General features: G+C 41.6%; 1 pseudogene; it reads right to left on the bottom strand.

The window, feature by feature from the left end:
* LOC140686234 (rho GTPase-activating protein 20-like) lies at positions 1-11222 on the bottom strand (annotated as a pseudogene).
* Between the last annotated feature and the right edge of the window lie 316 nt (positions 11223-11538).

Below are 11538 nucleotides of genomic sequence, written 5' to 3'. Positions count from 1 at the left end.
CTAGGCCGACAGCCGGCGGCGCCGGGTGGGCAGCTGAGGTGAGTGCAGGTGGCCACAGCGGAGGGGGCGGGGAAGGAGGGGGCATGCGGCCGCCGCCACCGCGCGGGGGCTGGAAGCGCCCATCTAAGGTGGAGGCGGGGAGAGAGCGAGGGAGCGCGTGCTGGGAGCGGGCGGGCGCGGGGCCCCGCGGGGGAGGGAGGCCGCGCGGACGCCGCGGCGAGGGCTGTGGGCGCGGTGAGCACTCTCCTCGCTCTCAGCCCCACCCGCAGCCTGGAAAGTTGTGCCGCCGCTGCTCCGGCGCTCCAGCGACGGCGCGGAAACCTGTGAGGCGCTCAGGCCGCCGCGAGCCCGCCCCGGTCCCCGCGCCCCCCACGCCGCCGCACGCCGCCCGGACGCTCGGACTCGCCCGCGCCCCGCAGGGCCCCGGAGCAGGCAGGTGCCAGTGCCCCCCCCCGCCCCTCAGCTGATCTTATTCCTTTGCAATGTGGAGAAATTCCCCAGTCTCACAAAGGAGTTTCTTTTTTCCATTTTAGGAAATTATAACGCTCCTCTGACAATTTTGTTTTCTAGTAGTTTCTTTCACGTGACAAAGGTATAATTTTATTCTTTGGAAGGACTAAGGCAACCAAATGAATACTGACTTTTAGGTCCAAGGCCAAAAAGAAATCTAGTGGCTTTATTCCTTCCCTGCCATTCTCAGATTGATGGAATCACTTCACTGATCTGTTCCAAGTTGAGGTGCAAGAAATTCTGTATGACTCTACAAGGCTCTGTCTTTCTTAGAGATGTCATGTAGCTGTTCTGTGAAGGTTTCCTGATTCCTCTTGTTTTTTTGTTTGTTTTGTTTTGTTTCCTTTTTTTTTAAATTGAGTTATAGTCAGTTTACAATGTTTTGTTGTTTTCTATTCAGGAAATGGTGCCCATGTCCCATACACCTGTTTCGGGCTTTTCCCCTGAGATTCCCACCTAAATCTTTACGCCATGAATTGTTTTTGTTTCCTAGGAAACTGAATTTTTAAAACTCATAAACAGCAAACAGCTCTCTTTTTCCTCATATTCTTCTGTAATTTCTGTTCCCTGAGGAAATGATCTGTCTCTTAGGACAGATTGAGACAGGGAGAAAGATTGAGGCAAGAAATACCTGTGGAAAACAATGATTATTTCAAAGATATTCCCCACCAGACTTCTTAATACCCTATGGAAAATGCTGGTCTAAAGAAACCCAAAAGAGAACCCAACATAGAATCCACATTCTTCTAAGGCATGCATGCTATATTTTAAATGAGGGATAGCAACTCAGGAATAAAAGTAGGTGTGTGGTAGGAATGCTGTCTCGTGTTTTGAGCATCACGTGTGCTCGGTGACAATCATAGCCATCAGTAAATCATGAAAACATTGTCTTTGTTGTCCTTTGTGCAGTCCTCTCCTACATGAACTCTTGAAAAGCCTCTTGCTGTTGGGAACTCTTCCTCCACCGTATGAAGAAGGCCGGGCTAGCTTGTTGAAGAGATGGGATCAACCTAGAGCCAGCACCGATCAGCAGACACGCAAGTCAGCCCCAGCTGAGCTGCCAGTTGACTGCAGGTGCAGAAGTGACCTTAGCTGAGACCCAGACTGCCCTGATGAGCCTCCACCAAGGTGTTAATATGGACCATAAGCAACTAAAGTGGTTATCTAGCCCATTTTTATTGAATCAATATAAAAATGCACAATACAATAGGAACGAATGTTTGACAATAGGAGAAAGCAGAAGAGAGGAAGGGTCACATGTGACTATGGCAATTTCTAATCTTCAGGGACTTTGAAAATTGTGGACAGGCATCTGTGTAGACCTGTGGTAGATGGGACCTCAGCCTCATTCTGTCCTTGTGCCTTTTTGAAAATTACTGTCACTATCATTGGCTTGGATTCCAGGGGTTGTTCTGTTGTCACTGATAAATTGAAAAGCATTTATTTTAGTAAAGCACATTCTTAGGTACTAGACTCATCTAAATTCCTGATTAAGTAGATTTTCCTAAAGATTTCCTCAAAGCAGTAAGATAAACGTCATAAAACCAAGAAATGTCAAAAATGCGAAGGGATGGGGGAGGGCGATAGCTCAGTGGGATGGCACGTGCTTAGTATTCATAAGGTCCTGGGTTCAATCCCCAGTACCGCCATTAAAAATAAATAAAATAAAAATAAATAAACCTAATTACTCTCCCTCCTAAATACAAAGAGTCTCATGATACATGTCCCCAGGTTCTTAATCTAAACTCTGCCTTATAAAATGGACTGCTGCAAGTTAGCTGTGATTCCTTATGCTCAAGAAATACTAGCTCTAGTCTCAGAAGAAATTCTAGTAGCCCTAATAATTACTTTTTTTTTTTACAAATTAGTTTACATGCATTATTAATCTTTACAATAATCCTAAAATTTAAATGTTGCTTTTATTCACATTTTAGAGAGGAAGAAACTGAAACTGAGCTAAAGTAATTGGCCAGAGTTAGCACAGATGCTGAATAGTGGCCCAGGAGTTTATAGTCTGGAAAGGTGATTTGATGTCAAGTTAAATCCTTTTTTCCTCAATGACACTGCTTCTTTTCAGCCTGTTTCAAAGGCACTGGAAATCTGTGGTGCCTCAGGGACCATAGAGCAGAAAAAAAAAGGGGGGGGTGGGGAGTAAACCAGGCAGTGCTCTGGGCCCCTCAGTCTAGTTTCAACCAGAGCACATCTGATATATATGAGTCCCATTTAAAGTTTTGTTTAAAAGAATTCCCAAACACTGTATTTTTTTAAAACATTTCCCAAACACTATATTATACCATAATATCTCCTAATGCTATACTAACTTCTTGAAGTCAGACCTGCCTTATCGTTTCTTTGGTCTCTCAGTACTGTGACCCCTCCCCTGACCTGGAGCATCATTATTCTTGGAATGTGATTTGGGCTCCAGAGCTGCACTGACTAAGGATCTCCCATGACCCCTGGCAGCCTTGCTGTCTTTGTCACCAAAGCCAATTAGATTATTCACATGGCCTGTAGCCTTCTCACTGTTATTAGTGACATCACCTTCATCAGAACTTACTGAGCTCTATCCCAGAAGGGAAGTGATATTTTCTCCCAATAGCTGGAGGCAGTTTTCCAGGAAAAATTGTACAAAAGCAATCTGCAACACAAAAGGGCAAAACAGGGTGCAGTTTTACAAATGGCATTGGTACAAATCACATTTCCTATCTAATTCTTTGATCTAAAAAATTGAAGAGAATTCTGAGAAAAATTCAGAGTTGATTTAGAAAATGTGTATACAAATCAGTTTTCTCTAAGAAATAAGTGATACTTTCAAGAGTACTTTGGGTACAGATTTTAAAATTCGTTTCATTAGTGAGCTATAGTTATACTTTGTGGCATAGTTCAGTAGCTAACATTTTTGTAATGTTGGTTACATCTTCAAAACTAGGATGCAAGTTACCCATGAAGGATACTTGGGGTGAAGATGTATATTCCTTTACTAAATTTCACTTATTTGTTTTTATTTTATTTTTTCCAGTTTTATTGAGATAAGTTGGCACATAACATCTTATGAAAATTAGTAAGGCATCCAATTGACAAAACTTGTGAAATTCACTTCTTAAATGAAGAAATGTGTGAACTTGAGAGGTAGAGATTTCTGTGTTTTTGTTGTTGTTGTTAAGGAAGGAAGCAGCTGGAGAGAGAATGTGTTTGTTTAAGTGCATGGCCTTGTCTCCCGTTTGCTGTCTGGGTGAGCTTGGGGCAGAGCTGTGAACTTATCAGGCCTGTTGTGGCTCTGTTAGGATGTTCTGGAACCTTTCACTAGCCCCCTCACCCTGCAGTGGGGGTGACACAGGAACTGAGTATCCTACTGAGAGACCACAGCTGGCAGAGGAAGGCCAGTGTGTGTGGAGCGTGGGTGCTCATACTGCCCAAGCCACTGAGATGAGCCAGCAGTGACCAGAGGAGCTGGGTGTTGTCATTGTGTGATGATGAAACCATGGGAACTTCACCCTAGTTCACACTCCCTCAGTGATTAGGCTAAGAGTTGAACCCTGGCTGTCAGACCCCAAAGCTCAGATTCTGTTTTATCACATCATCTTGCTCTTATCTCTCTGTGGTTCAGTCTCCTGGATGGGAAAGGAAAAATCACTCAACTGCTCTGTTTCCCACTTGATAACCCACCTTCCCACCCTCCAGATCAATGACTCTGCCACTCCAGGGGAGTGTATTTAAAATGTGCACTTTAAAAAACTGGTCCTTCACTGTTAATACAGACTTCAGGTTCAAAGTGGGGACTGGGCCCCACGAGGCATAAAAATGAGAGGTCTCACTACCTTTTTTGTGAAGTCCTTTTCTAATTCTGAGCTGTTGGCATTAGGTGGACAAAAAAGGCTTGGGGCTATACACAGTGGTAAATTGTAAGCTGTCATCTGGATGAGGAATGTTGCTCAGTGTTGTGTAGCACTCCAAAAAGGTACTTCAGGAGAACAATGTTGGCTCTTGGCAGCTGATCTAAGAGCCTACAGACAAAAAAATGCACTTCAAAATAAAGCAAGTCATTTCGCATAGGAAGAGGAAATACAGAGACAGAGAACAGAGTACTTTGTAAACCATGTACACAGTCTCCTCTCACAGAGTTCTAAGCATGAATGCATACAGAAATGTTTCATTGATTTTAATTCCTGAACCAGATAAGAACTCCTCTGGTTGATTAAGTGTTTGACAAAGTTAAGATCATATCACTGGCAGATTCATTCTCTGGCATCTCTTATTAGGCCAGTGGATTGCGTCTCCAGCAGTCCCATGTCTTCAGCAGGTGTGAAATGGTCATGGATTCCGTATTAATAAGATTAGGAGAAAAACAGAATTCAGTAACAGCAGTAATGCATGCTTCTCTTTTTCATCTGGCCTCTATGGGTAGCAAATGAAACCCTTTGACATTGGTCATTAGCGTAGTGGACAAAGCGGTAAACTATAAGCTGATCTTTTCCTAGGAGGATGTTGGTTGTATTTTTGAGGTGTGACCAGAGTAGAGGAATTAACTGCATCATTACCTCTGGGTTGTAGTTACTTTTTCCTCCTCATTCCCTTGATCAAGAACACCGAGCCATTTATCGTAGAGACTGGCTGGAAATATACTTCCTTGGATATTTCGAAGAAAATCCTTACATAGGTAAAAAAAGATACATATATATCTTTTTAAAAAGATAAAAAAAGATATACACACACATACATATATATAATTATGATAAATATATATTGGAAAAATAACAGAGAAAACATTTAGTTGAAAAATTGAGTTCAGGCCCCACTTCCTTCACAACTGCCAAACTGGTAGAGCCTGGCTCTGACTCTGCAGACTTGCACACGCAGAAGCAGGAGCTTGGGTTTTCTCTGTCTAAAATGAGAAGCATCAAAGTGGAGTCTGTACCGCAGTGAGAATGACGAGAAAGCCCCTACCAGCACCTGGACCTTACTCTTTGTGTCCATTTTAGCACACCAGTGCAGACTGACCAGGGCTGGTGACAACTCATCCTAAATCCTGTTAGTGTCTTGGAAAGCAATGCGCATACCCATGTTACTTGTTTACGTTAGACACAGTGCTTGCTCTTAATTCAAGTAAGAGAGGTTCTGAAGCAGAACACACACCCCTCCACTCTTGCACACATACTGAGAGAGAACTGGGCTTTCTGATTTGAGGTATGTGTGCTTCATGGGGAAAAAAACTACTCATAATAGCTTCAGTCTTCCTTTATAAAACTATAAAAATTCATTTTGCAGACTTTTAAGCTGCAGGTGTTAGAAACATATCAAAATCCCCAATGGGTACCTACCTGTTACCCCTTATAAATCCTTGAATGAATCATATCCTCTGAAATGGGAAACTTAAAATTTAGATGTATTGCAACTTCAGGCCTCTGAGTGTCAGGGCTAGAGGTACGCAAATGTAAGCTTCCTAAGTGGAGGCCTGGAAAATTCCTCACTTCAGAGGGCTGATGAACAAGTCGTTCTTTTGTTTTTTTTTAACTAAAGTATAGTCAGAGACAATATGTCAGTTTCTGAGGTACAAGTCTTTATATCACAGAATTGGAACTATTAAAATTTATGAAGTCGTAGTTTTCTTCCCTGGGGGAGAAGGTGGTAATTGGGTTTATTTATCTATTATTTATTGATGGAGGTTCTGGGGGATGAACCCAGGACCTCATGCATGCTAAACATGCCCTCTACCACTGAGCTATACCCTCCCCACCCCCAAAGTTGTCATGTTTTGTGCAAGACTGAGGGGAAATTTTTGCACCACGTTGCTAGTTTCAAAGGCACACCATGCTTCCACTGGTCTCACTCCATATTCCCAGGCTTCTCTTAATGGTAGCTTGTTCGGGAAATGCCTCTAGGCAACTGTCATGATTATAGTCCTGTAAGTGTTCACTTGTTCCAGTACTTACTGAGCTGCTGTGTGTGCCAGCCTCTCCTGAGCTCTGCAGATAGAGCAGTGACGGCAGTGGACAAGGTCTCCATCCTCTCGTACCTCTACTATGTTCTTGGTGTGCAGCACCCTCTCTTGTCATTGGGGTTTTTCACCGTGTTTCACATGGAGTGACCCCAGTGTATGTGGAGGGAGGAAGCGCTGCAGCTGTGGTGGTTCCGGCAGTCTGGGAGGGGACAGCAGGTCCTGTGCCTCATGTGTACAAACTCCACGCACTGGGAGCATGTGTCTCGTCTTTCCTGGACCCTGTGCTGTGGAGCCCATGGGTGAGGCTGAGTGTGGTTGAGCCAGAATGTGACTCAAGCAGAATATGCCAAGGGTATTGCTATTGGACCACTATCTACGGACACCTTAGTGGCAAACGCAGTGTGGTACTGATAAATATTCATTCCTGGTTTAGACCAACTCTGGTTATTTGACACATGGTTTTATCAAGGCCAAGTTTGCAAAGTCTGATTCCCATTAAGATCAGTCAACTTTCGGAAGCAAGAACTTTAGGAATGTCTCAGAAGTACACCCATGAGTAGCCAGCCTCTTGCTGTTCTGCGCTTCTAATGGGAAATAGGCAAGAGCCTCTTACTAGATGATCCAATTAATTCCATGTGCACTTACATAGGGCAGCGCTCACCTTGCTGTTTGCATGCCTTGTGTGTATTATTATGGTGTGAGTGTGGTAGGCGTCAGCTCTGAGTCATTTCTGAACTGTTGCTATTTATCCCACAATCGAATTATGATCAAACATTATTAGTGGACAAGGAAAGACCAAGTGTAATGGAGTTTCTAAGATAACTTTAAAACCTGTTTGTAGTCATTACCACATGAACAGATTTTTGTTCAGAGCTGCTAATAAGTACCAAGATGGATTGAGTAAATTTTTTTTCTGGTCTGTGATTCCCTTTGTAGAAATGTAACTGGATACCTGACTTAGCTGTATCATTTCAAAATCAATTGTTTCTTAAATAAATCCAATGAATTTTCAGAATTCCAAACTAATTTTGACTGCTGTGTCCACTTTAAAAGACAGATTTATAAGAAGAGGCCTGTGGTAGGAGCTGGTTACCATTGAACTCTAACCGTGGGTGGTGAGTTAAACATAACAGACATTAACAGGGGAAGCCAAGGTGGGAAAGGAGGTGAAAGGAAGCACACATGGTGCAGCCCTCCCTACGCTAGCTTTAAAGTAAAAGGCATTAAGAGACAGGGGAAGGGAGGATGATGAAATGATGACAGATTTCGATGGCCTTCCTGAGCAGGTTTTGATTCATTGTAAGGCAAATGTTTACTTACTTTGGTAAGCTTCCGTAACTATTTCCAAAAGCTTAATACGAATTTTCTTTTGGAAACTTTGCCTTCATTAGGAAGGCAGTAAGGAAGTCCTCAAAAGCAGAAAGCTTGTTTAGGTACGCTTTGTACAGGTGTGTGTGTGTTTTGAAATTTATTACTCATTTATTTATTTATTTGCATGGAATGTTCAGCAGTGAACTTGGGGAGAGGGTTGTGATGGAAAAGGAAACTGTACCTAACATATGGGGCTTTAACACCCGAAGGACTTCCTTAAAGTTGACCTTGTGAGGTATTTTCCAGTTTTTCAGCTCCTTCATCTATTACACCTGTTGTTCTTGGGCAGCCGTGACCAAGGAGCAGTCACAGAGCTGCAGAGTCACTCTGTGTGTGGATAAGGCTAGAACTTTCCCTACCTTTGAGACGGATGCCACCACAAGAACGCACTCATCCTCCTCCTCCAGGTTCACTTTGTCCCCAGAGTTCAGCTCCTCCTTTAGGGCTCTGCATGATTTTGTACCGGCTGATTTTCTGAAGATGCCTTCTGTCAGCGGCCCCTTTTTATGGATAAACTTAAGCATCTCCTCAAGGGAAGAAAAGAAAAGAGTATGGCATTTCACATCTCCCAGCCCGGAGCACAAGCTTGTCTTCTTTTTGAGAGACCTAGAGCTGGAGGGACTAAAGCCAATTTGGAATTTTTTTTTTTTAGTGTCTCTAAGTGTATTTTCTACCCAGCAATCCATTTTAAATTGATACACTGAAATATTTTAAACATTTTGTGTAATCCCACTTGAGGGAGAGAGGGACAAGTACTCTGACCTAGGGAACAAATCAGATGCAGAAAACAATCTCTCCCAGCAGAATCACTGCCTAGAAATACTGGAGATTTCACTTGAAACAAGTTTAACTTACAAGGACTGCTACATTATTTTAAAGAGTCCTCCAGGAGAAGATAAAGCAAAAAATGTTTGAAATAGTGTTGCTGCTGGCAGGTACTATGCTTGCACTTGACTCCTGGTTCCATGGAGGAGGCAGGGTCCCAGGTATGTAAACACACACACACACACACACACACACACACACACGGAGCTAAATCTGCTCAAAATTGTATTGCAGATAAGAAGAGAGAGTTAATAAAAATCTTTTAAGGTTTAAGATTGGAAACACTTTGTCAGTGTCCCTTAAATAGGCATACATATGTAGGCAAATAACCCCAGTTCTACATTAAAATAGAAGTTTTTCTTGTTTAGTGAGATTGATCACTTTAAGCAAAGGAACATTACAAAAATAAAATAAACTGAGCTCTGTAATTAATTAGTATCCCCACCTTTATCCTAAAACTACTCACTCTCTTTCAATATTTAATTTTGATTCAGGTCTTACATATATCATGTAGGTTAGAAATCACTGCAGAGGTGTGCTTTACTCAGTAATATAAATTCAATTTTATTTTAAGTGTATATTAAATTTGAATTGCTCAGTAGTCAAATGAATTTCTTATGCCATATTCTGGTTTCCCTGATTATTTAAGGGGCTTCATTATACCACTGAGTCAGACAAAACTTAAATACAAATATTGTAATTATGGCATGTCAAAATAGCAAGACGTTTTCCCATTTACAGAGAATTAATATAAGCAGCTGTGCTTTCTCCAGTTCTGTCATCTGAATGTCAGTCTCCCTCTCTTTTCCTTTGCACAACCTCATCTTCAAATATAGCCACCTGCTTCACCAAGAAATTTTCCAACTCACAGCAGCCCTGGCAAAACATAAAGGAGCAGACACTTGAAAGCAAAAAAATGTGAAAGTGATGTGTACACAGATGTCCCCAGATCCATGGTCTTATTCACAACTTTCCCCTGTACCAATTCACAGTAGGCATTAGCTATCTCATTCTCAGGACCTGCCTCAAGGGGATGTAGCTTCTAGCCAGCTGGTCTTTATGTCAAAATTTAGAGCAAAACACCTCATTTAGGATCTATCATACCAAGATTGAGTCCTCAGGTGACAGTCAGGATAAATGGGGATGGGATGGGAGTTATCAAGGAAGACGATACAGAAAGAACAGCCCAGTGGAGGAGGGAATATTTAGAATCTTATAAATATTTTGTCATCTCTTGTATAACGTCTACAGTAAAGAGGATGTTAATAGCACTCTAAAATTACAGCCTGAATTCATTATGCTATCACTTTCAACTCATACAGAAATTTATATGGGAATACAAGAATAACACTATTGTATAGGCTGATAACCTAGCTTGCTGCTTTCAGTTTCCAAATTCAGGGGACTAAATATGACTTACCTGTCTGTAATAGTCAGCTGTCTTATGATGGGAGGTACATCATACATATATGCACACATGCACACACACGAATCTCAAAAATTAAAGTTGACTTTTAACTAGAAAGAACTAGCAGGTAACTTACAGTTACTCCTAGCATTGAGAGTGACATGTTGATAACATCATTCACTGTGTCTGAATTTGTTACTGTGATAGTTACAGACTGTAAAAAAGAAATGAGAAAAATTGCTATAAATTAAATTAAAGAAGGTGAGTAAATACTGTCAAATTATTCATATTCTAAAGGCAAAGCTTGTGTTCAGGCAATGACAAAGTACAGCACATGTAGAGCACAGCCCCCTAATTACAATTTATTTTCATTTCTTTATATAACATGAAGCTAGTAAAAAGCACTTCGGTAAATCAGGTGTTTCTCCTAAAGGATTTGTGGTGCACAAAATATGACAGCTTAAGCTAGAGAGAAAGGCTGAGAATTCCCGGGCACGTGGCCTATTCCTGAGCACCTCAAGGCTGGTTCAGTTAATGACACAGTGGGGACATGAATGGTCAGTGTTAAATTTGCTGAAATTCATAGATGTCTGGTGGTTATATGAGAGAATATCCTTATTCTTCGGACATACCTAAGTATTTTAGGATAAAGGGCCATGGTGTATATGTGACCATCAAAAATAGACACACACAGAGTAATGGAGGGGACAGCAAGAAATAAGGCAAAATGTTAATAAACAGGTGAATGTAGGTAAAGGGTAAATGGGGTGATCTTTGTATTTTTTTTTTGACTTTTCTGCAAGTTTTCAGTTGTTCCAAATAAAACGTCACAGGAAGAAATGACTGTAAACAACCCAAACCACAATGTATGTAAGTAGTGGTGACAGAATAAACGTGTTTAATTCCAATAGGATGTGCCTGCTTGTGAAAATCACTTTATTACAAGCCAGTATAATTGCTATTAGAAGGATCCAGAGACATAGTACAGACACTTTACAGGCCCTTTCTTTCCATGCTTAAGTGCTGTCGCTGTGGTGGGTTCTTCTTGCTTCATCTTGCCTAGGATTCACTTTTTATAGATGCAGACACATTTTTCCAGGAAAATACATGCTCCCACGTAGTACTTTCTAAATACTCTCTCCTTCCCCTCCCTTCCTTTCTCCCTTCCACTCCCCCCATCTTCTCTCTCTATCAGTTTCATTTCGCTAAATCAGGATCCTGGAATTTAAGTTCACTCACACAGGCACAGCTTGTGCTGTCCTCAGTGCAGATTTTGAGGGGGATGCATTTTGGCTGGTCCTCCTCTTTGGCTAAGTTGATGTACTTAATCATATCCAATAATAACCCAAAGTGCAGTCAGTGAATTAGCTATTAGTGTATTTCAAATCAATGTATGTTGCTAATGTTTTAAATATACTTTGTTATCTTTAAAGCATATGAATAGACTCAGCAAAATCAAATCAGGGGCTGGGAGAAAATATGCAGA

The sequence above is a fragment of the Vicugna pacos genome, chromosome 1 (assembly GCF_048564905.1).
Source record: "Vicugna pacos chromosome 1, VicPac4, whole genome shotgun sequence".
NCBI lineage: Eukaryota > Metazoa > Chordata > Mammalia > Artiodactyla > Camelidae > Vicugna > Vicugna pacos.
The sequence above is the reverse complement of the archived record's forward strand: the minus strand, read 5'-3'. Positions and strand labels throughout refer to the sequence as shown.